The 24320-nt window shown below is 44.5% G+C and overlaps 1 long non-coding RNA gene across 4 annotated transcripts in view; it reads right to left on the minus strand.

Moving 5' to 3' along the window:
- The window catches only part of LOC109552815 (uncharacterized), a 141289-nt gene that overhangs the window by 102605 nt on the left and 14364 nt on the right, over positions 1-24320 (minus strand). For all 4 annotated transcript variants that reach the window (XR_012324994.1, XR_012324993.1, XR_012324992.1 and 1 more), the window contains exon 3: positions 13454-13526. This is a non-coding gene — a long non-coding RNA (uncharacterized lncRNA). The remainder of the gene's footprint in view (positions 1-13453; positions 13527-24320) is intronic.

Genomic DNA, 24320 nt, shown 5'->3' on the forward strand with positions numbered 1-24320 from the left:
TAATGATAAATCTTAAAGGCCAGTTAACAAAGATTGATTTTTTTCTTAATGATTGACCATTTCTAGGCTTTCTCCTCTTCCAAATAAACAGGAAAAAAGTAATAAATGAAAGGGACAACTTTATGATTCATGAAGATAAACAAGCTGTTAAATAACTTCACTGCTACTGGCTCAAAACTTTACGTAGAAAAGGGGTATAATTTTTAGACATTTGCAGAAATCCTGAGGATAACACTTTTAATCTGTACCGTTTCATATTTCTCATAATTTATTAGAAAACAAATGAGTTTAAAGAAAGGAAGTAAAAATCTATGCTCCTAAATGGCAAAATTCATCAATGGATGTTAAAATTAGTAGGTAAAAGTTTGATGACAAATGAATATTTATATAATTACAAGGTATCCACCCCCAAAATGTTTATTAATTATAAAAGGAAAAATACTGACTTTATAATAGAGAAACCTGATGCAAAGAATATTAACCAAGTTATGAACATAAACAAGATCATCAAAACAAACCAATCTCGTGTTGCTACAATAAGAACACATCACTCCTGACAAAACAAGCATCTAATCACAAGGAAGAAATTTTGCAAAAGAATTGACCTGTGCTCTTCAAAAAGTCAAGGTCAAGACAAAGAAAGCCTCTTCCGAGTTAGAGGAGACTAGAAGACATGATCCTTACGTGAAATGCCTCATCTTGGAACGGGAAGATAGTTATTAAAAATGTTTAAATGTTAATTGGAAATGAACTGTGGATTAGACAAATAGATGATGGTACACTATGTATTAATGTCACATTTCCTGGCTTTGGTAACTGTGTGTATTTGTGTAAGAGGATGTCATTGTTCTTAGGAAAGGCATGATAATGTGCTTTGGCATAAAGGCTATTATGTCTCCAACTTACTCTCAATGGTTTTGAAAAATAAATTTATATGGATGTAATTCAATAGAAATATTATGCAAGCCATATGTATAACTCTAAATTTTCTGGTGGCCACATTTTAAAAATCAAAATAAATGATTTAATTTTGATATTTGCTTTAACCCAGTATACAAAAATATTATTTCAGCACATAATCAATATAAAACTTTTTAATGAGAAAGTTTATATTTTTTGTACCAAGTTTTCAAAAGCTGTTGTGTAGTTTAGACTTACAGATCATCTCAATTTGAACTAGCCTTACTTCAAGTGCAAATAGCTACATGTAGAGAGAGTAAGAAAGAAGGGACATGAATAAACAATAAATCAATTAAAAACAGTATAAAACAAAAATAAAATTATTCTTTAATCTGGGTAAAAACTATATAGTATGTCCATGTATTATTCTTACAATTTTTCTATAAGTTTCGAGCAGTATCAACATTTTAAAATTACAATAAAAATCAAATAATAAAAATGATACAGGATATGATAAATAATTTCATGCCAATAAATTTTAAATCTTATCAAATGGGCAAGATTTTAGAAAAATATCTTACTAAAATGAATCCAAGAAATTATTTAAAGCCAGAGTAATCCTATCATAGGGCAATAGTTCCTAAACTTTTTGGTCTCAATGCCCCTTCAAACTCTTAAAACTTATTGAGGACCTCAAAGAGCTTTCGTTTATATAGTTTACATCTACCAATATTTAGAAAATTGTAAATTAAAACTAAGAATTTTTCATTTACTTTTGAATTCATTTAAGTTAACAATAATAAATCCATTATGTTTCAACATAAATAATCTATTTTGGAAAATTAACTATATATTCTAAAACAAAAATAAATTTAGTGAAATGAGTGGCATGGTTTTATATTTTTCAAATCTCCTTAATGTCTAACCTAAAATAAGGCAGCTGATTCGCATACTTGCTTTTGCATTCAAATTGCTGCAATATGTTGTTTTGGTTGAAGATATGTGTTGGGGAAGGAAGAAGTATTTTTAATAGTTCTTTCAGATAATCGTGAATAATCTTCTTTGATGCTACTCCAAAATATGATGAGTGCATGTTTCTTAAAGGCTATGTGAATTGTAGAATCTGAAGCCATACCTGCAAACTTTTTGTAACCTTAAGAATTAAAATCTATTGGCCTATCTTCCACTTTGAATGAATGGATCTTTACCAGTGCACGGTTTTGTAACCCCATGCATTGATCATGTGGAAACGTCAGTTCACTGAGCTATGCAGACCTTCAAATACTGACACATTACATTATACAAAATCAAAATATCACAATCAAACATATCAACAAGCGAAAGAAAAATCAGATGATACCAACTGACACAGAAGAAGATTTGACAAAAACCAGCACATTTATGATAAAAAGCTCTCACCAATCAAAGAGGAAAATTACCTCAACTTGATAAAGACCATGAAGAAAATGCTTACAGCGAACATCCTACATACTGATGAAAGTTGAATGCTTTCCCCCGACTCTGGGAACAATGACAGAAAACCTGCTCCCACCAGAAGCTCCAGCGGTTACAGCGGGGCAAGAATAAGACGTAAAGTACGCACATGTTGGAGGGACAAACTACCGCTATGTGCAGATGACATGACTGTCTACCTAGAAAATCCCAAGGAATCTACCAAACACACACACACACACACACACACACACACAACAACAAACCCCTAGAACTAATAAGTAAATTCATCAAAGTCACGAGATACACTATCACCACAAAACTCAATCTCATTCCTATATACTAACAATGACCTTATGGAAACCATTGTTAAAAACACAGTATCATTTACAACTACTCTAAAGAAAATTATAGGGCTTCCCTGGTAGCGCAGTGGTTAAGAATCTGCCTGCCAATGCGGGTGACATGTGTTCGAGCCCTGCTCTGGAAGATCCCACATGCCGTGGAGCAACTAAGCCCGTTTGCCACAACCACTGAGCCCGCATGCCACAACTACTGAGCCTGTGCTCTAGAGCCCGCGAGCCACAACTACTGAGCCCACGTGCCACAACTACTGAAGCCCATGTGCCTAGAGCCCGTGCTCCGCAACAACAGAAGCCACCGCAATGAGAAGATCGTGCACTGCAATGAAGAGTAGCCCCCGCTCACCACAACTAGAGAAAAGCCCGCGCGCAGCAACGAAGACCCAATGCAGCCAAAAATAAATAAATAAATAATTACACAAATAAATAAGAAAATGATATATTAGACACAACTTTTAAAAACATATACAGTATATGTAAGGTGAAAATTATACTGACAAAAGCAATCAAATATCAAAATAAACAAAAGACAAACCATGTTCATGGGTTGGAAGACTCAGTGCACTAAAAATGTCAATCCTCCCCAAACTGATCTATAGTTTTAATGCAAATCCATCAAAACCCCAACTAGGACTTCTTTATTCGAACACAAGCTTATTCTAAAATTTATGTGGAAGGGCTCATGCCCTAGAATAACTAAGACGATCTTGACGGAGGACAAAGTGGGAGGAATCGCCCTCCCTGACAACCTAGCTCACTACAGGCCCACATGAGCAGACTGTCCCTTTCCCCTGTAGTTCAGACACATCCTATGAAACATGAAGCAACTTCAGGCCTCAGGACTCCACGTGCCTCCACTCCCAGTCAGAACTCTGAGGCTGTGTCCCTTTTCACATGAGAAAACTTCAGGGGTCTTGAACATAGGGCGGAATGCACCCATGTCTCCTCAGCTCTCCTGAAAAGTTGGAAAACACAACCAAACTCACACTGACCCGCTTCTCTTTGGGGATTTCACGAAGTTCCACTAAATCTTGAAAAGGGGACAACAGGAGCGTTTTCTCAAATCAGTTCCTTCATGTTTCATAGGATGTGTCCCCCCCCGCACCTCCTGCACCTGCTCCCCTGCACCTGGCCGGCCTGTGTCCCCTCGTTCTCTCTCCTCATTGGCCATCCACTCCCCCTCCGTCTCCTGTGTCCACTGCCTCCCCACATCCTTATCCTGACACAGCAGCCTGCGCGGGTCTCTTACCACAGGGACGAGGCTTCTGTAAAGCCCGGTAAGGAGAGATAGGACCGAGGCAGGGCTGCCAACTCTGCCGCTCTGCACCACGGCAGCTCTGCGCCCACAGGACGTGGTTCGGTCTGCCAACCGCTTCCTTAACACGGAGGTTAGCCTCTCCTCGTCGTCGCCTTCAGCGACTCTGTCTCTGGCTTATCCTTCCCGTCATCGTGAGCCTCGGTCTGCCTCACTCACACCCGCAAAACCCACCCAGGACCCGTGGGAGTCACTGTACCTGTGCACCTGGATTGTGTGGACGAGTGACGTCTATTCCAAACAGTCCTACGCCCCACAGTAGGTGCTTCGTTAATATCTGTAGAATAAACACTTCAACAGTGTGCTGTTGAGGAAACTAGCAATAAAGAGGTCATGTGACTCCCTCAAGGTCACACAGGGTGACCCACTCTGGTGAATAAACGGCTGCCCTGGAACCTCACTGACGTTATAGTCACACATCACTTTCTCTATTACTTACGTCTAAACATTGTTAGTTGAATTTTTATCACCACGTATGTAAAAATAATTAATCTGCATTTCTCTGCGTATTGGGAGTTTTTAACTATTCTAAAAGACCTCTGTCTCTCCAGTAAGGCTAAAATGGCCCCCCTTCCCTGAGGCCTCGGGTCATCCGCGGGAGCCTGGGTTCCGGGCAGCCGACGCCCAGGTGCTCGAGGCGCTCCGTGTGTCCCTTGGGTGGAGTCGGCGGGGCTTGTGACCCGGACGGGGAGGCGACCACTCGCGTGGAGTCCACGTGACAACTGCCCACGGCCGCGTCCAGACGCAGCTGCTCTGCGTGCGCAGGACGGCCGTTCTCCGTCGGGCCGGCTCCATGGGCTCAGCTCCTGGCCTGCCGCAGGCGGCCCAGTCAACACCCATCCCGAGGGCCTCCAGCCTCGCCCCTTCTCGCCTACATGCTCTGTCCCCCTGCAGACTAAGCCCTTCTTCCCTTTCTCGTACAAATGTCAGAAGGAAGTGCTGGTGCCTCTTTTTTAGAAAGTAAGAACAATATTACAATAGTCTCTGCCAAAGTTTTCTTGAATCTTTATAATGTACCTGAGAATAGAAATTAGGAATTCATTGTAGACCTTAAATATTCTCACCTTACCAAGATGGTAAATATGTGACACGATGCAGGCATCAGCTCATGCTACAGCAGTAATCACTTTGGAACATATGTCACGTCAGCGCGCTGAGCCTGCACAGTGTTAGGTGTCAATTACACCTCAGTACAGCCGGGGCAGAGTCACAGAGCGGCCCCCACCTTCACTGGCAGTCATGAAGCTTACAGTCAAGAGAAAGCACTTGCTGCTTTAATGAAATGCTATTATCCGAAAACATTAGGAATGAATTGTCACAAAAGGATAAATGCAATAAGATGGAAAGGCAGAAAAAAGCAGACCAGCTATGCTATCGTGGGAAGTCTCTGGTTTGGGATATGGGATTTCTGCTTCAAAACTGTCTCCCAGCCACTGTGTGACCCTGGGTCCATGTCAACCTCGCTGTAATTGTTTATTTTTCTATAAGAAATTATGACACCTTTCTAGGATGACTTTGAAGGCTAAAAAGATATTTATTTTATGTGAACATGATAACTTGCTATGGAAGCATAAGGATGATTTCTCAAGGTCCTAGAAAAGTGGAAAGCAAAATGAAAGCTATTTCCATGAACGTGGAGCACAAGCCACAGGGTGTCTGCTAACGTGTCAGGGCTGAGTTGGGGTACTGAAGGGAGTGAGGGGAGGGAGGGCCCAGCGTGGATTTCCTGCTGCGCTTTGCCGCACCTTAGCTCTATGGCCCTGACTCTTCTAAATGTGGGGTGGGTGGCTATCAAAAATGGGAAATGAAGAGACGGTTCTTTACAATCTCTCAGTCACTGTCAGCTCTACAGTGCGGTGTTCCAGTTCTGTTAAAATCTAACGTGAGCAAAAAGACTGACAAACAAGTCATAATTACCTGAACCAGCAAAGTAAGAACCGCACGGGACTTTCCTTCCCAGTTAAGGCAATCGTGGAAATTTGATACTGACCCGCGTTTCTAAGCCTAGAACTGTGGGCTGGTTTACACAGCCCCGGCCCACAGGCTCCCTCAGCCTCAGGATCTGGAAGAACTTAGTGGCTTGGCAGACGGGCACAGATGTACACAGCCTCCTGACGGAAACTTGATGGGCCTGTGCAGGAAGGGGGGCGGGGAGTGCAATTAACGCCGGAAGTTCCTCTGATCAAGACGATGTGAAGAAGAGCTGCACGTGCCCCGCGGCTGTTTGCAGAAAATCATTGATGCGCCATGATGAGTGGCCCTGCTTTATGACCCTCATGTTTTTATATGTCATTACTGGGAAAATGCAGTTTTAAATACTGAAATAGTACGGCTGTACCCAAATAAAAATACTGAAGCAGTGAATCCTTAGAAAATAGAAACATCTTAGGATCCCAGATCTCAAACTTTTAAAGCCACAAAATAGACGTCCCTTGTGCAGCCCCTTTTCCATCCAGACCCTAGCATCTCACTCCCAGGGCTGCGGTGCCACCAGCCTCCGATTTAGTCAGCGGTGGACGCGGCTGCCCTTTCCACGCTGGTACAGTGAGAGACCCTCTGGTCACATTACAGCCTACATTTTACACATAAAACGCACTCTGTTTCTAACACCTGATTCACCACTTTAAATGCTTTCAAAGTAGAACGGCTGCACAGCTTAGTTTCCTGGAATTCTGTGTTGTAGAAGCACACCGTTGCCTCCACACGAGGGAAATACCTGCGGAGGAAAAGCAGTGTAATTCCGAGACAATATGGAAGCGAGCAAAGCTGTTAGACGTCACGATGCTATCGCAACACGTAACACACGGCCAATGCACTTCTTCCAGAGTCAGTAGGCCGCTGCTCTGCTGGTGACGGGCTGAGTCTCAGGAATAAAGATAAAAATGAAGATGAAAACCCATCCTCCCGAGGAACCCAAATTCTAGTGGAGAGGGTGACACGTAAATTGATCATTTAAGAACGCAACACCCTATGTGCTCTTTACATCCGTATCTAAAGCCTGTTACTGAAGTGCCAAGATAGGCAGCCGACTTTACTTCAGGGGAGATGTCACAGAAGACAGCATTTAGAGGAGGCCTGCGGGGCAGGACGGGGACAGGAGTGGTCCCCAGGCCAGCACGGGACCCGCAGTACACAGTGTGGGGTGACAAAGCTGGGCAGTGGGCTGGCGAAGACCCGTTGACCAAGCCAGGGAGTTTGGATGAAATCCTGGAGGACTTAAATTTTCATTTACATTTTTTCACTAAAACCCTAGAGGGAAAATTATACAGTAATTAAGGGAAACTGTGACCATGAGATCACATTACATGAGGTCACATTACATGTAATTACCATGAGGTCAATTACAATATTATATTGAGTTATTTTCCAGAATGACATTGAGCGCTCAGTTTTATAATGGAATCACAGGCTGTAAAACATTTTAGAAGTGTTATTAGGCGCGTCCAGAATTTTCCCCATAAGCACCTTGGCCACAGCGGTTTCACCACGTGACTAACTGGCCACAAGGCAATTCTGCAGTGAAAGATTGAAGAGCTGGCTGACAGTTTGTTTGATGGTTTGGTTTCGTCTCTCCATCGATGCAGTGTTCCCATTCTCATATGACTTAAGTCGAAGCCCTCACGGTCTACACAGTGACAAGTGCATGTGGCAGCCTTAAAACAGTGGACGATTACAATCGTGCATATCAACTTGATAGAAAATATGGGGATAAAACTCACTGGAAGAGTGAAATGAGACGTGTAAAGCCATACTGCACACTCTACCAGAAAATGATTAGCACATCAGCCTGCAAATTCTTTGGTGATTTGAAGGTGCAGAGTTGTCACACGGACATGGGACAGGGGAAAGTGTACCCAGAGGACACAGCAGGGTAGAGGCCCTCAGGACACGATGCAGAGCTCAGTTACAAACACCATCCCAGTATCTGGAAGCCGATACCTCTCTTAATGAAGAAAAAAATATTAGCAAGAAAAGAAAAAGTGCAATGCTGAATGAGAAGATGAATCAAACAAAAAAAAGGATAAAATACTATGAAGGAAAGACCTGGAAGGCAGGTGCTTGGGTACAACCCACAAAATAAAATCGGCCATTAGCACAGGATCGCCATGAATCTACACACATTTTATATTATTCAAATGTTTTGTATTTGACAATAAAGTCTTTTTAATTTTGCTATTCATTTCTTATTATGTACTTTTAAATGTACCTCTTTTAATTTTTGGTTATTTTATCTTTTATGGCAAAATTGCCTTACAGCCAGTCAGTTATGCAGCGAAAATGTTTGCAGCAAAAACGCTAAGAGCAAAGATGCTTATGGCAAAAATACGTACAGCCATTATTAGAAGAGGCAGCAATTTTCTCTGCTAGACAATTACAATGGCAACCATACCATTGCGAGTAAAACCAAGTTAATAAACTTAAATATCTTCCCAAATTATAAAAAGATTAGGTATTAAGCAAGCTATTTTACCCACACTTAGAGAGTCAATCGATGTTCAACAAAGACACTAACGAAATCCAACGGAAGATGAAAACATTCTTAAGGACTGTCTGCTAGATCAAAGGATCCTCGTCCGGGACAGAGCGACTCTGCTCTCCCCCCTTCCCCACCCCCGCAAGCTCATCCAAGACGGTGTGAAGGCGACACGGCTTCCCGGTGCTCTCACCCGAGGACACGCCTCCCCCCTTGAGAGCAGGTGGCCTGAGCCTTGCCCCCAGCCTGCACAACAGAGCAGATGGGATGGGGCGTAGCCTCACGCTGGAGTCTCTCCTTGCTGACCAAGAAAGCAGGTGGCCTTGCCGTGGGCACTGCAGGGCTCTAGGAGCTGAGGGCGGCTTCCGACTGGACTGTAGCTGCCAGAGGTTGGGGCTATCGGTCCTTCGACTACAAAGGTCTAAAACCTTCCAACGACCCGAGGGGGCCTGAAGCCTCAGATGAGAACACGGCCCCGGCCCTGAGAGACCCTGGGGGGAGAACCAGCTGGCCATGCCCAGACTGCTGGAGCACAGAAAGTGCGAGATGATAACCGTGTGCCGTTTTTGCCAGCACTGCCGGGCAGCAACGGAAGCTAACTCAGTGGGTCGCAGACCTGAGTACCAGTAAAAACTGTAAATCTTCTAGAAGAAAACGAGCATATCTTCACTGCCTTTGGGCTGGCAAAGCTGCCTTAGGCCACACGAAACACTAAGCATCAACTAGAAGTTGGAATTCATAAAAATGTAAAACTTATTTTCATTAGAGGATACATTATAAATAGACAATCAATAGATTAGGGGGAAATAGTCACTATACGTACATCTGACATGTGATGGTAGCCAGAACACACTTTTTAAAAATTCTACAACTCACCAATAATAATAGGCCTATAAACATATAATGAAGTGCTCAGTACCACTCATTATTTTTAAAATGCGAATTAAAACAATAAAAATACCATAATAGCTAAAATTAAAAACACTAACAAAGCCAAACGCAGCTGAGAATGGGGAACTCCTGGGGCCCTCCTGCAGGGCTGGTGGGGCTGTAAACGCGTGGCCACTTTGGAAGCTAACGGCAGTTACTTTAAATTGAAGCCCGCACACCCCATCACCCGAGGCTACACACTACACGCCACACAAGAATTTGTTTTTAACATCCTTATTGGAGTATAATTGCTTTACAATGGTGTGTTAGTTTCTGCTTTACAACAAAGTGAATCAGTTATACATATGTCCCCATATCTCTTCCCTCTTGCGACTCCCTCCCTCCCACCCTCCCTACCCCACCCCTCCAGGCGGTCACAAAGCACCGAGCTGATCTCCCTGCGCTATGCGGCTGCTTCCCACTAGCTATCTACCTTACGTTTGGTAGTGTATATATGTCCATGCCTCTCTCTGGCTTTGTCCCAGCTCACCCTTCCCCCTCCCCATATCCTCAAGTCCATTCTCTAGTAGGTCTGTGGCTTTATTCCTGTCTTACCCCTAGGTTCTTCATGACATTTTTTTTTCTTAAATTCCATATATATGTGTTAGCATACGGTATTTATTTCATTTTGATTAAAAATATCAAAATGTAGAAAAACATCTTGCTTTCCCCTCCACATATGTAAAAAAATGGTCAGAGAGGAGAGTTAGAAGCGAAAATGACTGACTTCATTGTAATTTTCTACACTGTACAATACTTTAGACTTAAAAAATACATTGACTATAGTGTAAAAATGCAAGACATATTTTTCAGTGTTCACAGAAACCTTAATGTCTATAAAGCCCTTTCAAATTTATAGTATTTTATGATTTCTAAAAACCGTGAGTATTGAGTAAATAATGTCATCGTATTTCCCCACGTGATTTAATATTTTCTGGGTTCAAACAAGCAAGTGTGACCTGCGTTTCATCAGAAATTGATCTAAATCCAACGTTCCTCTTGACTTTTCCATTTCCTACAAACTAATGATGGCTTCTGGATATAAAATGCTTTCCTCATTGAAGTAATCTGCATTTAAAGTATATTAATTAGTGATTTGGATCATATCTGAATTTAGAACTTTCTCTTTGTTATTTTAACAGGTCAGTCCAATGTGTAACCTACTGGCCTCGGGCAGCATGGATTTCACGCAGGTAATTACGCCCATGTTGTCATTGGCCAGGCTGGAGACGAAGCCTGGCAAACCCAGACCACTGAGCTCAAGAACAGCCCTGGGCTCAGATCCATGTGGATTCTTGCTATCGAATGATGGATGTGGGTCTTCCTAGAAAAATGGGTAGAAGTCAGGGGTTGAAACCCAGAGTTTGGACAGCTGAGTACTGGCGGTCGATCAGGAAGACAAGGCATCTGGTGGACAGCCTTGCACCACCATCTAGGTAACTTAATAAGGAAGCTCTCAGAGTAGGATCTGATGCCCAGCTGCAACAAAATGCTGATGTCTGGAGAAAAATTCAAATGTCCAGCCTCTTGCATGGATCTATGGAAACAGCACATCTGGGATAGGACACAAATATCCCTACTTTTTTTAGAAACACTCTAGGAGACTTTTATGCAAGTACATCTTATATACCATGATTTTCCAACCCGAGTACTTGTTGCTCAGCTAAAATAGATCCAGTACTTCTCCAGAACACATGAGCCATAAATCTATAGCAAAAAACAGACTTCAGTTGACTACTGTTGGCGAGAGGTAAGTCGTTCACATTTGAGTCCTGGAATAAATTCTGCTACTAACGGTTCAAGCTGAAAATCCTCTGTCTCGTGCTGTGCAACACGACACCCTGTCCATGTGGCTGTTACAGCCTCGTCGACTCGGGTGGTTTCCAGCACAAACAATAATTCCCTACTAGTTTTAGCGTTGAGTTTCCTTCCTCTTCTGTTGCAGAAATTCCATCAGCAACCAGAAATTGTGAAGTCAATACCTTATTTGTTTCATCTTAAATAATCATCCTGACAGATTATGCCTACATTACAGTGAAAGATCAATTTGTGGTACATTTTTTTGGCCATCATAGAAAATTGCTTGAATATTAAAATAAACAATGCAGGGACCTCCCTAGTGGTGCAGTGGTAAAGAATCCGCCTTCCAATGCAGGGGACGTGGGTTCGATCCCTGGTCAGGGAACCAAGATTCCACATGCCGTGGGGCAACTAAGCCCACGCTCCACAACTACTGAGCTTGCATGCCTCAACTAGAGCCTGTGTGACACAAAGTACAAAGCCCACAAGCTCTTGAACCCATGCACCACAACTACAGAGCCCACGCACCCTGGAGTCTGCACACCACAACTAGAGAAGAGAAAACCCACACGCCACAACTAGAGAGAAGCCTGCGTGCCGCAAGAAAGAGCTGGTGCACCACAATAAAAGATCCCACATGCTTCAATGAAGACCCCGCGTGCCGCAACAAAGATCTGATGCGGCCAAAAATGAATAAAATAAATAAATTAATAATAAATTTTTAAAAAATAAAATAAGCAATGTGACAGTAGCAGGCTTCCTATTCCTCAAGTCTATACTACATTTAAATTTATGGTTTGGCTGTTGACTTTGCTAGAATCTGCAGAACATTTTCCAAAAGGGAGATACTGTAGATTCTTTAGAAGTGAAATTAACTTTTATGATGTGGGCATGATGGGAAAGTCAGGAAGTGTCTGGGAATAAAATACTCTTCAGAACTAGAACACTGTATATGAAAACACATGTTTGAAAGCACTTGATGGCTAAAAAAAGCATTAATGCCACATTAATAGAATATATATTGCCTCTCATAGAATGGAAACAAGCAACTTTTTTGAAATCTTGATTTAGAATTCATCTCTAGTCAGATGATCTAAGATGGAGAACACACTGCTGGTGCCCGTGTCTCCACTCTTGTTCCTGCCTCTTAAAATCCTATGCCTTTCAAGCCTCTTTTCTCCTAGGAGCCTTCCGGTCCTCACTGGGGACACTTAGGATTTCTCTCTCCTGTTCTTACACAGCTCATTGGGTGTGCAGGCAGGCACAGTGCTTCAGAAGGTGGGACCTGAAGCCAGTTCAATGGGAAGCCAATCTCAGCATATCCACTTGCCAACAGTAAGGATTGCTCAAGTATGTTAACCTCCTCATGCCTTCATTTCCCTACCTGTAAGATGAGGATAATTAAGTACCCACTTCTCTAGGATGTGGTGATTAAATAAATAAAGCACTTATAATAGTGATATTACACAGTACCTATCTAATAAATAAAAGGAAATGTTTAAATTGAACTCAAACCATTTTGTCTTTGGCTACAAATAAGAAATTAGGCTTGGGCATGTGGCCAAGAAGAGAAACTCTAAATGACATCCATTTTAGCCCAGTGAACAGGGAGGCTGGCAGCAACTTGACAGGAAAACACAAGTGGCATCAGAGGCAAAATCAGAACTGAGAGTTGATGCCCCATGGGTTTGAATCCAGACAAAGATGGGCTTGACACTGGCTCTGTCACTCACTGGATATCAGACCTTGGTCAACTTACCCCTGTAATCCTCAGTGACCTATCCAGTACATACGGTAATCATTAAGATTGGTTTACCATATATTGTATATAATTATACATGTATATATAAGGTATGGGGAATAAAGAATATATATACATAGATACAAAAAATACCACACCCACACGTGCACCTGCACACAGAATTCAACACTATAGCAATCCTCTTAGTGGAGAAGAAAGCTATTCTAGAACCACAGAGATCATATCATTCAACAACCCAGTTTTAGAGGTAAGAAAATCAAGGCTCAAGAGGTTTGGTGAGGAATTGCATAGCAAATATATAAGATTTTTCTGTTATTGTTTAAATCTGTTTAAGAGATAACGTTTGAACAAAATTAATAATAACATAATGTGAATTTATAGCATATGGAAAAGTAAAACATCCCATAATCATAGCTTAAAGACCTGGAGAGGAGAAATGGAGGTGAACTTCTACTTACCTGTAAGGTTCTTACTGTAGACAAAGTGGGGTGATATCACTTGGAGGTGGGCTGGCATGAGTTAAAGTATACACTGTAAAATTAATAAAACAAGGGGTTACACCTAGAATCCAGAAAAAAAGAGTTATAAAATAGAAATACAAAAAGTGTCCAATTGAGCCAAAAGAAGGCAAGAAAAAAACCGAATAACAGATGGACAAATGGAAAACAAATAGGCAAAGTGAGAGTCTTAAACACAACCATATCAATAACCACATTAGGTGTAAATGGTCTAAAGATACCAATTAAAAGCCAGAGATCATCATCAGATTGGATAAAAGAGTAAGACAAACTGAATACCACCTGTAAGAAATGCACTTCCAATATAAAGACCCAAGCAGGTCGAAGAAAAAAATTTTTTAAGATGTACTAGCCTAATGCTTATCCAAAGAAAGCTGGAGTGGCCATATCAATATCAAGTATATTTCAAAACAAATAAAGAAAGAACACCACTTCATAACAATAAAGGGATCCAATCATCAAAATGACACAACTATCCTGAACCTAATACAGGAGCTTCAAAATACATGAAATAAAGAAAGAACACCATTTAAATAAAGAAATAAACACCATTTAAATAAACACCATTTAAATAAACAAATAAAGAAAGAACACCTAATACAGGAGCTTCAAAATACATGAAATAAAGAAAGAACAAATAAAGAAAGAACACCATTTCATAACAATAAAGGGATCCAATCATCAACTATCCTAAACCTAATACAGGAGCTTCAAAATACATGAAGCAAAAACTGACAGAATTACAAGGAAGAGAGATCCTCTTAGTGGAGGCTCCTTAGTGGAGGGTCTTTACCCAGGAGTATAGTCAGTTTTCAGTACCCCTCTCAGTGTTGATGGAACACACAGACAATTATTCTGGATACAGAAGATTCAAAGAGCACTGTTAGCCCACTTGTCTTAACTGATATTTAGAGAAGACTCCACCACCAACAGCAGAACACATTCTTTTCAAGTGAACACAGAACGTGAATCAAAGTTCAATACATTCCGATCATGCAAAAAAATGTACCAAATGGAGTTAAATCAGAAATCAATAAAAGAAAGATCTTGGGAAGGCCCCCAAATATGTGGAAACAGAATAGCACACTTTTAGAGAATCCATGAACCAATGAAGAAACCAAAAGGACAATTAGGAGGTTGGACTAAATGAACATGAAAAGGTAACATATCAGAACCGCGGGGATGCTGCTATAAAGCAGTGCAAGGAGGGGAATTTACGGGGCAGAAACCTACGCCAGGACCCTTCTGATCACAAAGAGGACTGAATCCAGGGCAGCAGGCAGACGGCAAGGCCAGCCAGCAGGAATCAGGAGTCTGGTCTCACCCTCACACATCATGGCACACGGGGTCTCACCGTCCACGGCAAGCATGGCCATGATTAAAGGGGAGGGGTGAGGGACGGGGGGCAGGAGGCGCGCGACGGGATCTGCTGCAGAATGCAAGTCCAGGCATGGGGAAGGTGGGGAAGAAGTGTCTGTACAACCTGCCAGAAGTGAAGTGGGGAGCAGAGAGGACGAGTGGAGGAGAAATCACACGTAGATTGATAGTCGATTGGATTATGTCTGGTGGCGAGTGAACGAGGTGGGGATGGAGACCAAGGGCACGGCTCCTGAGTGGGTGGCGGTCAGACAGTCAAACAAGGAAGGACCCACGCAGGGGCCAGCGCCTGGGACAAAACACTTGGTCTGGAGTCGGAACGTGGAGCTGGAAACGCTGAGGGCTTCCGGCGGGAAGGCCCAGCAGCAAATGGAACCTGGGTCTAAAGGGGATAAGAGGCCCAGAGACAGGAGTCTAAGGCGAGGGAAAGGACAGAGCACTCAGAATCAGCGCACAACGTACAGCCGCCCGGAGAAAACCCGCACCAAGAAGACGGGGTTCGCCCGGGGCCACCCCACCCCCAGCACCCCAGCAAGCAGCAGCCCAGGACCCCCATGACGTGGCCAGGACTGTGGCTTAATCTCCTTGGCTGGGGGATTAACCTCCTCCTTAGGGACGTCTGCTGGGGACCTCCTGCAATTCTAAGAGCATCCAGGGAGGAGAATCACTGACTCAAAGAGGAAAAGGAGTCAATTTTAAAGAAAGAAAAAGTCAGAAGGCGACAGCAAGCGGCTGCAGTGGCCACAGGTCTGACAGGAGCAGCTGCTTCTGATGCAAAGTGATGCCGCTGCTGCAAAGTTTCAACTACACCAAATCAGACTAAACAGGCTTCAATTTCAGAAGTGTGCGTCTGCTGACATCAGTACATCTCTAACTAACCACAGACTGCTGTCTACCGAAAATGTCAAGCAGAATTTTTTCTAACTGTTGTCATCAAGAATGAAAGGAGTCTGTAAGGATCTGTTTTTTCACAAGAGATAAAAAGATAGGAGAAATGTTTCAAGCAGTTAGACGTGGTAGCAAAAGCCTTTTTCCTGTCAATGTAATTTTTAAGGACTGAGGTTAATTAAAATCTAAAATTTTTAATCCAAACCATGAGGATAAGGAAATCTATTTTCCAAGTTCACAGGCTGGCTTAACTTCGTGATCCGGGGGGGCAGGAGGGTAGGAGGAAGGTTTAAAAGGATAATCATCATTGCTCCAGCTCTTTCCTCAGAAGAGCCAGGCCGGCACCAAAACTGGACCTACGTGACATTTAACCTCCATGACCAGCGGGCAGCATCCCTCGTAAGGGCTGTGCTCTCACTCCCAGGAGGCCCTTCCTTTCATCGCTGCACTGGACACTTTGTGGGTGATCCGCTCTTCCTCGTCCTGGGAAACCTACAGGCTCCACTGCAGGCACCCGACACCTAAATACGGGTGGCGGCCCCTCCGCCGGGCTCTGGCCACCTGCGCTCCTGTCTGACTCCAGCACGGAGGGCTCGGCTGGAACCCACCTGTCCTGGGTGTGGCCTTGACCAGACTCTCCCAGCTTCTGGAAAGTTCCTCGGGCCCTCGCTTCCCAGCCCTGTGGACACCCTGGCTTCTGCCTGTTTCCTAGCCCGGCTCTGGTGCTGCCACCAGTCCTGGGAGCTCTTGAAATACTCCCGGTAAATGAACAGATCAACCCAGTGTCACTTAAGTCAGCGCCAAGGCCACTGCTTGCAGCTGAGGCTGCAGACGCCGAGATGCGGACGGGCTGAAGGACACACACACTGTCGGTGCCCACGGAGGGGCTCAGGTCCACTGGTGTCACACACAGAGTCCCCGCTCCCGCCTACCACTTCCTAAAATGGGCACGTTTGACAAAAGTCAAGACACGTGAATGCACGGCCGTCTGTTGAAATCCAAGCGCAAACAAAACAGAAGGTAAGCCATTGTCTCAGGCGCCCCCTTGACTGAAGGCACAGTCCAGGAGAGGCGCTCCAGTTAGAGAAATTACAGCCAAGGTCACTCAGCCGTACCGGGCTTCGTGTGACCTCTGGGGTTTTAGAAGACGGCAGGTCTGGGAGACGGACCCTCATGTTGCTTGAACGGCACTGTATTTGTCCTGACATACTTTGCCTGTTGGCAGATAAGAACTGGCAGAGAAATGCAGTGCTCCCTTCCCAACGAAATGTTAACTCTGTTTCATGTGCTTCTGCCTGGACTGTAAGGCCAATTCCTAAACGTAGAGCCTAACTTTCTTTGGTAAAATTTTCAACCAAAATGAAACTTTATCCTGAATCAATCATCAGAAGACTGAATTTCAGTATTAGTTCTCCACAATATTCAGAATTAGAAACACCTCGGGCGACTGATACCCTATTCTGAATTAGAACACTGCCCGCCCTGATCTATTACTCGTTTCATATTTTAAGGGGATCGTTAAGTCCATCTACCAAAAATACCTTCCCCAGATATTAAACATCTATGATATATGCAATGACTTCCTTCCTTCCTTTAGCAGTGGGTGCTGACTGATCCCACGGACACCGGCGGGTCTGGGTCTGCACACAGAGGGGCCTCCTACTTCCTGTAACCGACCTGTTCCTAAAAAGCTGAGAGCTAAAAAGTGAGCTTTGTAAGCCAAGCACCAGTTTCTCATCAGCCGATACTATAAGTTCCCTCTTTACCTTTATTATCAAGGTTTCTTCAACAGCCCAGTGTTGCGAAAGTCTGCGAATGATCACACATTAAAAGGAACCCTTTGATCAACTAGGTAACAAAGAAAAGCATTTCGTAACGAACAGAAAATAGCACCACTTAATAAAGTGCTACTTTCGATTTCTGAAAATCTTGGGGTTAATTCTGGGAGACAGCAGCCCTCTTCTCCGGCCTGGGGCCCCTGAGAGGGCAGGGGTCAAGTCACCCGTGGGCTGGTGACCCTGGCACCTGCCAAAGTCACAGAGAGCAGGCGTCTCTCCTCCTGGACCCAGACCGCATTCTTACGGTGTTCCTGGCCCTCAAAACATGCTACATTCAAAGGAAAACACAGAACTATTTTGAGGATGACCACTCATAAATTTTCACTGAACCACCAGGAAGGGAGGCCTCGTGCGCCCACCACGCGCGCATCACGTCCTGGGGACAGAGCTCTGCACGGGAGCCCTTCTCCCCACAACGCAGGTGACGAGACAGGTGCGCAGGGCTGAGCGAGGGAGCACACCGTGACGAGGCCACGGCTCCAAGACCACAGCTGAACCACATTTACATAAAATGTCTCTATTTTACTGTGATTATTACACAAATCACGGAACATCTCTGAGCCCAAGCTCCTCAAAGAGAAGAAACAGCAGCGCTGCTCACCACTAACTTTTGCTAACACTGTTAGATCAACCGGCACTGAGCAAATGCCCGGCTCAGAGCCTGGCAGTTAGAAAGCAGCTGAGGGGGGAGGGGTAAGCCAGGAGCCGGGGGGAAACATACACTCACTACTTCATGTGAGACAGGTGACCTACAAGGACCTACTGTGCAGCACAGGGAACTCTACTTAATATTCTATGATAACCTTTATGAGAAAAGAAGCTTAAAAGAAGAGTGGATGTGTGTGTAACTGAATCACTTTCCTGTACACCTGAAACTAACACAACATTGTATATCAACTACACTCCAATAAAATTTTTTAAAAATCAGTTGATAAATATCACTATTATTAGGTTTACTATCTGGTCCTCATCCTAGCACCTCTTCCTCTTTAGAGAGTGGTATCTAAGAAGCAAAATGAAACTGGAGAAATGTTTTCTAAGAAAAGACATCCGATTTCAGTTTGGAGAACTCAGAATGAACGTACCAGCCACGGTCTGTGCTTGACCATAAGCGTGTGCATTAACACAAAGTGTGGGAATCCAAACTGAGGACTCGACTCGAATGACAAAGGAACGTTTAATATGCTTGCTTGGTTTCATTGAAAGTGTTTCAAAAAGGCGCACAGTGGCCCGGGCAGAGCAGCCCCTCAGACAAAGCAAGAACTGGAGGGAACTGGGCACGGCTGGGGCGGGGACTCCACGGGGGCCTGTGCTGACCCGGCGGTCACCGGGGGCGTCTGGAAGTGAATCAGGGCAGTCGGGCTGTGGCACGACTCCTCAGGGGGCTGGGAATTCCTGGCATCAGTGGGAAAGGACCAGGGATGCCATGAGCCCTGGCGTGAGGGGACTGCTGTGCACACTTCAGGATTGTCCGCTGAGAAACCGATTGAATGCATTTTCCTACGAAAACAAGAAATCCAGGCACAGGGGGCTACAGTGTAAGGCACCCTGACAAGACTGTTTGTATGGGAGGGGACAGGGCGCGTTTCTATTTTGGTACCAAAAGCATTTAAACCTTAGGAGTAACGAAATAGGAATAAGGAAATTCCAAATAAGGAGGTGTGTTAGGTTCTCCAGAGAAACAGAACCAACAGGACAGATATAGACTCATTACATATGAGGAGGTTTATTCTAGAACTGGCTCACGTGGTTATGGCGGCTGAGAAGTCCTAGGATCCACTGTCTGCAGGCTGAGACCCAGGGCAGCTGGTGGTGTCATGCAGTCCAGGGTGGAGGCCTGAGGACCAGGCCTGAGGTCTGAGGCGCGAGAAGGTGGACGCCCACCTCAAGGGGAGAGGGGAATTCATCCTTCCTTCCCCTTTTTTGTTCTTTCCAGTCCCTGAGTAGTCTGGGTGAGGCCCTGCCCCACAGTGGGAAGGACAGTCTTTACTCAGTTCACCAGCTCAAATGCTCATCTCTCCTGGAGACACCCTCCCAGACACACCCAGAAATGACACTTTACCAGCTGTCTGGCATCCCTCACCAGGCGTCGACACATAAAACTAATTATCACAGGAGATGTCCTTAAGTTCTTCCTAAATAGTTTTAGTTCTATGGCGACTTCTAGGTTAAAATGGAACCAGGCTCAGGGCTTCCCTGGTGGTGCAGTGGTTAAGAATCCACCTGTTAATGCAGGGGACCCGAGTTCGAGCCCTGGTCCGGGAAGATCCCACATGCCACAGAGCAACTAAGCCCGTGCACCACAACTACTGAGCCTGTGCTCTAGAGCCTGCGAGCCACAACTGCTGAGCCTGCAAGCCACAACTACTGAGCCCGTGAGCCACAATTACTGAAGCCTGCGTGCCTAGAGCCTGTGCTCTGCAACGAGAAGCCTCTGCAATGAGAAGCCTGCACACTGCAATGAAGAGCAGCCCCCGCTCGCCGCAACTAGAGCAAGCCCGTGCGCAGCAACGAAGACCCAGCGCAGCCAAAACTAAAATAAATAAATGTTTTTAAAAATAAAATGAAATGGAACCAGTCTCAGAATCCCAAATGGTGCCTCCCTAGCCGTCTCCAACCAAAAAGTAAATAAATAAAAGATGAAAATCATAACATCACAAACAGGCACCAGCCACAAACATTCGATGCAGAAATCTGGGAAGTGTTTTCCTGTAACCACGAGACTAAAGGAGATGGACTGAGAAACGAATTTCGGCCTCCACATGTGCCACCCTCTGAAACAATGCAGTTGCCCTGGGCCGGGCGAGACCTTAAGAAGCCCCCGCCCGTGAGCTGCCTGGCTGGCCCTGGCTCAGCAATGTCAGGACACTCTTAGGACCTTCTCCGAATCAGCACCTCTTTTTCTATGTCATTTTGAGGCTGCAACTCCAACAACAAACCGGGCAACTTGAAAAAGAGACGAAAAAGCCAGTCTATTCCAGGAGACGTCGACATACAAATTATGGGGGAGGGGTGCATAGAACAGGACAGCCATGGGCAGACTGAAAATGCAAAGGCACCTGTACCCGCTGAAATCAGTAAAGACTAGAAGTTGGGAAATAAATGATGTCACGGCCACCGCCGTGGGAAACCCATTCTCATGATGCTGAGGAAGAGAACAGAGGGCTTGACCATTTTCTCTCCCAGGAAAGTAAGATCAAGATGGTTACTTTTCAATAATGCATATTCCTGAGTAGAAACAAAAAGAGATGAATGATTTCACAGTTCCTTATGAATTAATGCACCTTCGCAATAGCTGACGGGGCCTGAGGGTTTTCTTTCCTATGTGTTCTTTGTTGTTTCATCTAAGGTTTCGAGTCTTATTAAGAAGAGGAGGGGCTTCCCTGGTGGTCCAGTAGTTAAGACTCTGCGCTTCCACTGCTGAGGGAATGGGCTCAATCCCTGGTCGGGGAACTAAGGTCCCACATGCTGTGTGGTGCAGCCGGAAAAAAAAAGAAGTGGAACTGAGAGAAAACATAGAGTCCTTTCATGTCAGGTCCCACGTCTGTAAGCGTTTCCGAGTGGGATGTGGCACTGCACCTTGGGTGTAAAGGCCGAGTGGTGCCCCGGCGGCTCCGGGGCTGTGATTCCGCCACAGTGGCGCACCTTCCCAGCACCCATCCCAGGCGCAGAAGACTCGTTCCCTCTGTGTGGCCCTCTTTCACCCACACGGCACGCAGTGAATCGCCATCCCACAGAGGAAATATTAATGCCAGAAAGACCAGCAATGCAACCCAGGGTGGTGCTGGGACGCCATGGCAACGTGAGTTTTTGACGTGCCAAGAGGTTCATACAGAAGAAAATGATTTGTGTTCATTTTCATTTTCTTAACTTATCATCCAATCTATTAAGGGTTTACATTTTAAAACCTAGTTTCCTAAATTTATGAAAATCTGTTAATAGTGTGGGTTGGATGTACTTATCTCTACATTTAATTCTAAGCACTAAAGAAACACTTTCTGATCTGAAGGAAGTTGGGGTCTCATTCTGGGGGAGCCAGGCCACATGCAGACGTGCAGGTGAGCCCTTTTCATCACTGCGATGATGGCGGGGTCCTCAAGCCTACGCCCTGGAGGGCTCTGTAAGTCTGAGGTCAGGGCACAGCTGCTCCTGACTCCCCTGCCCTGTTTGCAGGCAGCTCACTTGCTCCTGACCTTCGGTGACCTTTGCTGTATTTAGTCTTCCTGAGGTGTGTTGCTGTCTCCCCACACTGCCGAGAACAGCTTCGAGTTACGCTCACACATAACTCTTCGTGACCTCCTCAACTTGACCACGTCACACATAACTCTTCGTGACCCCCGCAACTTGACCACGTCACACATAACTCTTTGTGACCCCCGCAACTTGACCACGTGCTTGAATGCTGCTTCCCTCTGAGCTACTTTTCTGGTCTTTGTGGTCACAACGCACACAGATCCAGCTCGACTCTCCTGCCTTCTCCTGATTCCACGATCAAAGTCACGGGCACAAGGAACCCACAGGCAGCTTTCCCAGAGAATTTGGGGAAGAGCACAGCCTTCCAGGAAAGTCAACGAGTGAGGACCAGGTAGCGAAAAACCGAACTTTGAACCAGGACAAACACAAGGAGTAAGACAGAAATAAAACGCAGACATTTCAGCACGAATGAGTAATCTAGACCACACGACCCAGAGAGAAGACAGGGCTTAGAAACGGGGCGTTTTTCTCACCACTTTGCAAGGAGACAGGAAAATCCAGTGTGCCTGGTGCCTCCTGGTCTGGAAACACTTTCAGTAAATCATCTATTCTCTTTACGGAACACAGATGTACTCATTCTCAGCCAATCCTGTGTGTTGTCTTTGAAAAGCAGGAAATCTGTCTGCCTGCGGAGGGAGACCAGGACCAGGAGCCCTGGCCACGCAGCGGTAGTGGGAACAGCACAGCCGGGCAGCAAGTGTCTCGAGGAAGCTCCCCGAGCCTGCCCTCGGCTGCTCCAGACCGTCACAAGAGCAGCTCCTGTGCATTACGGGCACTTAGACGGGACTTACAGATCCAAACTGACAAAACAATCATAAATATCACAAACTTTAAATTTAATTCCATTTAAAAATGCCATCATTTCATTAATTATTTTATAATTGACATGTACAGACTTTTTCCACGTATAGACTTAGGTTCTTTTTCCTTGGAAGAGCTAAACCATAACTCTCAAAGTAACATGGTCCAATTAAAACAGGCGGATTTAAATTTCATCCTCATATTCTTTAGTAAATAAAATTTTTGAAAGAGAAAACAAGATAATAAAAAGCAAAACCAAATCTGGAAAAAGCGTTAACTCTAATACAAAGGACAAAGTGTCAATTTTAAATTAAAAGCTAGAACAATCAGTAAGCAAAACTTTGGGCCCAAAAGATAAAGATATGAAGGATATAACAAGTAATCTAAAAATGAAACAAAGGGCTTCCCTGGTGGCGCAGTGGTTGAGAGTCCGCCTGCCGATGCAGGGGACACGGGTTCGTGCCCCGGTCCAGGAGGATCCCACATGCCGCAGAGCGGCTGGGCCCGTGAGCCATGGCCGCTGAGCCTGCGTGTCCGGAACCTGTGCTCCGCAACGGGAAAGACCACAACAGTGAGGGGCCCGCGTACCGCAAAAAAAAAAAAAAGGAAACAAATACTCAACAGCATATGAGATAATGCATATTCTCCCTAATAGTCAAAGAAAGGCAAGTCAAAATAATGGGATACTATTTCTTGATAATGAATTTAACAAGATAATGAAGGTATTAATAATCGAAGCTGGTAAGGAAACAAAAAACTCTTCGAGAAATATTTGTCTATATTTATCAGAATCCTTTCAAAGTTTCACTATTTTACTCAGCACCACTACTCCTAATAATCTTGAGAAGATACATCTAGATACAGAAACCCCTGTATACTCAAATATGTACATCAGAATATTACTTACAACACCAAAAAACAACTTAAATGTCTACTATAAGAAGATAGTGAAGTATCACTTTCTTAAAGCGAAATAATTTTTCAGATTTCCATTTCTTTACTTTCTCCTCTCTTTCCCCGGGTACTGCCAGGCTGCAGGGGAAGGACAGCCGTCCCAGCATCGGGCGCATGTCCCGTAACTACTCCTGGTTCTTCCCCCACCAGGTACTAAACCACGCCGCGCTCTGGACTCCACCTATATCTTGTCTCTTTGCATAAACTATTTGAGGTCTCCCGTGTTTCTCCTCTGTGTTCTAGGGTAACATTAGCGACATGGTTAAATGCAACCCAGTAACGCTGGAAAGACCAAAGCAGAATATTCCATAGTAAACCCCACATGATACAGAAATGGAAAACTGAAAATGAATACCTACTAAATACCCTAAAGTCCACTGTCAGCAAGAAAGGGCTCTTATATTCTTTCATTAATGCCATCATTTCATTATTTTATCATTGACATCAGATGAAATTGGTGATTGTGATATTAATGTAAGATAAATTTGATGGCATAAGGCAAAGGTATATTTGTGACTCTCTGTTATACCTGCCAACAAATTTCATGCACTTTTGTCCTCGGAGGAAATCGTGTGGAGCGGTTTTCCTCCGTGCCTCACCTACAAGTTCCCTGACCTTCTTTCCTGCACTTCTCCCGGGTCTGCAGCCCTACCCCAGACCACACTCTCACCAAGGGCACCCATCCCTCTACATCA

Source organism: Tursiops truncatus, chromosome 12, assembly GCF_011762595.2.
Source record: "Tursiops truncatus isolate mTurTru1 chromosome 12, mTurTru1.mat.Y, whole genome shotgun sequence".
NCBI lineage: Eukaryota > Metazoa > Chordata > Mammalia > Artiodactyla > Delphinidae > Tursiops > Tursiops truncatus.